The following is a 6465-nucleotide window of genomic DNA, read 5'->3' as shown; positions in this document are numbered from 1 at the left end:
GCCCAAAAACAACCCCCAGACAAAAAAAAAAAAAAAAAAAAAAAAAAAAAAAAAAAAAAGAAAAACCATGTGATAATGAAAGCTGGCGGTTCTGATTTATTTCACTTAACATTATGGTCTCAAGGTGCCTCCATTTTTCTACAAATGACTCAAATTTGTCCTTTATGGCAGAGTAGTACTCTGTTATGTATAAATGCAATTTTTTGTTAGCCATTCATCTGTCGATGGACATATAGGCTGCTTCAAAAATGTAGCTATTATGAGTTGTGCTGCTGCAAACACGGGTATGCCTGGACCACTGTAATATGATGTCTTTAACTCTTTCGAGAAGATGGCTAGAAGGCAAATAGCTGGGTCAGATGGAATTTCTAGTTTTAGCTTTTTGAGGCATCTCTATGATGATTTCCATAGTGGTTGTACTAGTTCACAAACAGTACAGAAGGGCTCCTTTTTCCCCCTGCACCTTCACCAATGTGTGCTATTATTAATTCTTGATGGTAGCCATTCTTTCTGAGCAATATGGAATCTCAGTGTTGTTTTAAATTGTATTTCTCTAATGGCCAGAGATGTGGAACATTTTTATGTATTTATTGGCCATTTATAATTCTTCTGAGAAGTGCTTATTCATTATTGTTACTCATTTCAGACTCGATTTTTTATTTTAGAGGATCTCATTTTTTTTAAGTTCTTTGTATATTCTAGACATTAGTCCTGTGTCCATGGTGTAGCTGATCAAAATTTTTTTCTCATAATGTACATTGTCTCTTCACTCCAGTGGTTGTTTTTATACTAATACTATCTTTTTTTTTTTTAATCATTTTAGCTTTATAACTACAAACCCAGGATTGTGATGCCCCCTACTTTGCTCTTATTTCCCAGGATTGCTTTTGCTATTCTGGGTCTCTTATGGCCCAAAATGAATTTAAAGATTGTTTTCTCTAGTTCTATAAGCAATATTATTGGTATTTTGATTGGGATTGCATTAATCTGTATATCAGTTGTGGAAGTATGGCCCTTTTGCCAGGAGTAATGGCGAACGCCTATAATCCCAGCACTCGGGAGGCTGAGGCAGGAGGATCAGTGTGAGTTCGAGAACAGCCTGGGCTACACAGTGAGTTCCAGGTCAGTCTCACTACATAAATGAGACCCTGTCTCAAACAAACAAACAAACAAGCAAACAAACAAAGTATGGCCCTTTTCACAATACTGGTTCTTCCTAGACTTTTTTTGATAAGGAATTTTTCCTCGGGTCAGAATCATTGGTGATTTCTGGAATCCAGCCTTTCTACCATTTTGAATGTCAGACCTTTCTTATCACCAGCACTCTGGCATCTCCAGGGCTCTGGAGCTGCCCCAGGATGATCAGAAGATCCCGGTCAGAAATACCACCAGCAAAAATGAAGACACCTGTCACTCAGCTTTCCTCAGAAGTGTTCCTGAAGCTGTGTTGTGGGGTTGCATTTACTGCATATTGCTGAGGAGCGCACTGCTCAGAGTCCACTTCCCACTCTGGGCTGAAGACATTTGTGCCCCAGCCACCTAACTGCTGTCATCTTCCTGCTGGGTAGGGAACACTGAGCAAGGAGCCACCATCTGTCCCAGAAACCTTATTTCATAGGCGTCACAGAAACATAATAAACACCCCTCCCTCGGCCCTGGTGAGTCACACTGCAGTACTCTGTGCCCTGAGACGCAGTGTCTGGTATCCTGCACTCTCTGGGGAGCATGAGTACTTCCATGGTAAGCGCACACAGGGAGCTTTTTCCGTTCCCTTGGGCACAAAGAGCTATGGGAAATCTCTCAGAACACCTCAGTCCCTGTGGTAGCTCCCAGAAGGCCTTCTGAGGAATCAATCAATAAGCTTCCACTTGTCTCCTAGGACCCATGAGGTTTTCAGAACCCAAACTGAGCTTCTATAGTTTTTTTCTACATGTTGTACCTGACTACCTCTGTCTCCTCCCACCTCAGTCTCCATTTCCTCCCCTTTGTTCACCTTAATTTTCTTGTCTTTATTTTTTTCCCCCCTGGACTCTGAGTAAGGTCTTCTTGGCTTTCCAGTCAGTGCTGTAGCACTGGTCATTCAAGAGATGCAGATGAAAACAACACTGAGATTCCACCTCACCCCACAAAGAATGGCTGCTATCAAGAAATCACACAATAACAAATGTTGGCAGGGTTGTGGGGAGAAAGGAACCCTTCTCCATTGTTGGTGGGAGTGCAGACTAGTGCAACCACTATGGAAATCAATATGGAGATACCTCAAAGAGCTTGGACTGGAGGTTCCATTTGACCCAGCCATCCCTCTGCTGGGTATCTTTCCAAGAGAACTAAAAGAATCATATCACAGAGAAGTATGTGCACCCATGTTTATAGCGGCACAGTTTATAATAGCTAAATCTTGGAAACAGCCCATTTGCCCATCCGTTGGAAACTGGATAAAGAAGTTGTGGTTTTTCTATAAAATGGAATATTACTCAGCCATAAAGAATGAGAAAATAAATTCATTCATAGGAAAATGGATACATATTGAAGAAATACTCCTAAGTGAAATAAATAAGTCACACATGTGTAAATACCAAATAGTGTCCCTGGTGTGAATAATCTGCAACAATGCATAAGATTCTAATAAGATTACTGACATTTAGAAGTGGGAAGAAAGGAGCTAAAGGTGTAGGGAAGGTGGGATGGGTAGGGAAAGAGTAAAAAGGGAAAAGAAAAAAATGTGAGAGAATGAAAAGATGAAAATAAAGTGTTTGTAGATGGGGAGGGGAGGAGGGGGTGAAGGGAGGGCAGAGGTAAGGGGAAAAAATGAGAATCAAGACTTGCCATGTAGAGGTACATGATCCCAACAATGAATGTAACTGTACTGTATCCCTAAAATGTACCAATAAACTCAATTAAAGCTGAAAAAAAAAAAAAAGAATCAGAGAACCAATGTCAGCCTAGGTTGACGTTCATGTTGAAATTTATCAGCTGTTTGTCTTAAGGTAAAAAAGTCAATCCTCCTGAGGCCTAGTTTTCTCCTTTGCAATAACACAGTAGTTCCTACCTCTGTTACTGACTGATGAAGTGAGGCCTGTTATGTAGGGAGCCTGCTAGAACACCTGTCATATGAGTCAGGCATGGTGATGCATGCCTGCAGCCTGGGAGGCTGAAGGATTGCATGTTGGAGCCTAGCCTAGGCAACTTAGTAACTTTGCAAAATCCTATTCCAGAATAAAAATACACAGGGCTTAGAATGTACTTCAGTGTGACGGCCCTAAATTCAATCTTCAGTACTATAAAATGACACACACACACACACACACACACACACACACGTGTAAAAATAAAAGGAAAGTCTGGCATGTCACTGGAAACAATCCATGTCAGCCAATGGTCATATCATGTAGCCCACCTGAATAGACTGCCTGGGGAATTACTATGGGTTTCTTGAACTGACTTGAGATAAACATTTTCCAGACTTCTGGGCTGCACTAGAAAGGGTTTCCTCTATCACCCCATCCCCATTAAAAAACAAAATGGGCAACTTAAAAGTTGAGGAGAGACTGGAAAGAGAGCAACGAAGGAAGCCGGATGCTAGAAGCCCTGCCTGTCTTTGGCTCCATTCAGAGCTGAGGGAAACCTGGAATTACTGCGATTTCATCACAGCAGCTGGTCCAAGATAACCCTGCCAGAACTGCAGAGAAGCCAGATCTGGATTGCAATGATAGCTGGGCCTGCTGAGAGGAGAGGAGAAACTATTTATCTGACATTTTAAAAGAATTTTCTTTGGCTCAAAATGGTGTTGGGACCGGTTTTCATTTGCATGGAGCTCATTTGAGGATCTGCGCCTCTGACAGCAGAGACTTCTTAGAAAGACTTCCAGTCCCCTGCCTCCTTTCCACTTGTGCATTTCCCATGAATCAGGAATAATGACACATCCAGGAAAGCTAATCCTTGGGTCTTATTTGTGCTTGGATTGTGCCAGGACCTCACGTATGTGCTCTAATGCAGCTCCATACATAGTCTGTACAGGCCCAGGCATCAGCAAAGACGGCCACCCAGGACCATTTGCCCTCCTTCCAAATTGGCAACCTCCATCTAATTGAACCCATGTTAGCCAATGTGGCACATTTTAATACATTTCACTGCTTCAAGCTGTGGCAGCAAATTAGAGCGTGAATCTTCTTAACAGCTGCTTCTAGACTGGCTGTCTGGAATCTTTGCATCCTTGACTCTTTACTACCAACCACAGAAAAATGTGTCCATTTATTATATGTCTTGGGGAGGTTTCAAGACAGTCATGTCTGGACTAAAATGTCACCATTTTTGTATTATTGTTACATAGACTTTGCACTTTTCTGATAGGTAAAATTAGGAGTGATATGAACAGTCCAAGAATAAAATAGTAAGGGTGTTTTTTTTTTTTTTGAGAAATCACCTAGAATATATCCAATCAGATCAGCATTTTCTGCTTTAAAATAATCGCTTTATTCCATTGATACTGCCAGGGCTGATATAAGAATCCTACTGTATTTCTTTAGTTTGGCATCCTTCTTTGATAGAAACAGTCTAACCTAAGCACAACAATGGTCTTTGTTATGTTGTTATTATGGTCAAAGAATAGAAATAATTTAATTGTTCACTGATAGGAGAGTGCCTAAATCAATTATGATACATCAAGTCAATGGAATATCATGGAGTCATTTGAAAAGAATAAGCTACAATGACCTAAAGCAATCTACAGATTCAATGCAATCTCTTACCAAAATTCCAATGGTATTTTTCACAGAAACAGAGACAACAACCATAAAATTTATATGGGACCCCCAAAGAACTCAAGTATCCACAATAATCTTGAGAAAGAAAACGCCAGAGGCATCACAATTTCTGATTACAAATTATATTATAAAGCCATAGTAATCAAAAAAGCATGGTAATGGCATACACACAGACATAGACCAATGGAACAGAATAGAACACCTGGAAATAAATGCATGATTATAAGGTCAACTAATCTTCAAAGGGTGCCAAAAATAAGTAACAGGAGAAAAACAGTCCTCAGCAAATGGTATTGGGAAACTGTGTATCCAACTGCAAAAAGGTGAGATTGGACCCTCTTCTTACAATGCTAACAAAAATTAACTCGAAATGGACTACTTATCTATAAGACCTAAAACTATATAACTCCTAGAAGAAAGCCTAAGAGAAAATCTCCTTGACATTGATTGGCCTTGGAAAATATACTTTTATATGATACCAAAAAGCACAGTCAACAAAAACAAAAATAAACAGGACTATATCCAACTAAAATGCAAGCAGATAATCAACAAAATGAAAAAGTAACCTATGGAATGAGAAAAAATATTTTCAGACCATATATCTGATAAGGGACAAAGGGGTAAACAACAGATTCCCCAAATAATTGAATTTTAATATGCACAATAGTAACATATTTTTTCAAAAGAAGTTGTACGAATGGCCAACAGATGCATAGAAAGGTGATCAGCAACAATGAACATCATAGAAATCCTAATGAAAACCACAATGAGATAGCACTTTACACTTGCGAGGACTGCTATTGCCAAAGAAGTAAGACATGGTGACAAGATTGTGGAAGAAAAAGAACCTTGTATGCTGCTGGTGGGGATGTAAATTAAGACAGCCATTATGGAAAAGGGTAGAGAGATTCCCTTAGAAGTTAAAAGTAGAGGGCCAGGGATTTAGCTCAGCAGTTCGGTGGCCTGCCTTGCAAGTGCAAGGACCCAAGTTCAATCCTGGTACCAAAAAAAAAAAGGAAATTAAAAGTAGAACTATTATGCGATAATACAGCAACCCCACCTCTGGCTCTATACCCAGAGGGGATGGAGTCGGTGTCTCGCACAGGTGTCTGTACACATATATTCAAGGCAGTTGTAAGCTAATAGCCAACCCACAGAACCCATCCTAAACCAGCCATCAGTGGGTGAATAAAGAAAAATAGACTACTATTTACCCATAAAAAAGAAAGTCTGCTATTTGTGACAATGTGGGATAAGCTGGAAGATATTACACCGAGTGAAAAGCAAGCCAGATGCAGAAAGACATATACTGTGTGCTCTCGCTTACATGCGGAGTCTAAAAATGTTGAGCTCATAGAAACAGAGTGTGGAGTGGTGGTCACCAGGAGCTGGGGGACATGGAAGTGATGACCGAAGACCCACTTTCAGTTGCTGATGATTAAGTTCTGGGGCTACAATGGACAGCATGATGACTATAGTTAATAAGAGTATGCTGTGTATTTGAAAATCACTGAAAGGTCATATGCATTCTTACCGCCCACACATGCATGGGCATGCACACAAATAATGGTAACTATGTGAGGTAATGGCCTATTAGCTACCTCAGTTGTGTTAATCACTTTACAATGCATATGCATGTCAGATCGTTATGTTTTATTCCTTAAATGTGTTCAGTTTTACTTGTCAGTTATACCTAAATACA

The sequence above is a fragment of the Fukomys damarensis genome, unplaced genomic scaffold (genome assembly GCF_012274545.1).
Source record: "Fukomys damarensis isolate Sample0158 unplaced genomic scaffold, DMR_v1.0_HiC HiC_scaffold_16, whole genome shotgun sequence".
Taxonomy (NCBI): domain Eukaryota; kingdom Metazoa; phylum Chordata; class Mammalia; order Rodentia; family Bathyergidae; genus Fukomys; species Fukomys damarensis.
Note: the sequence above shows the minus strand (reverse complement) of the source record.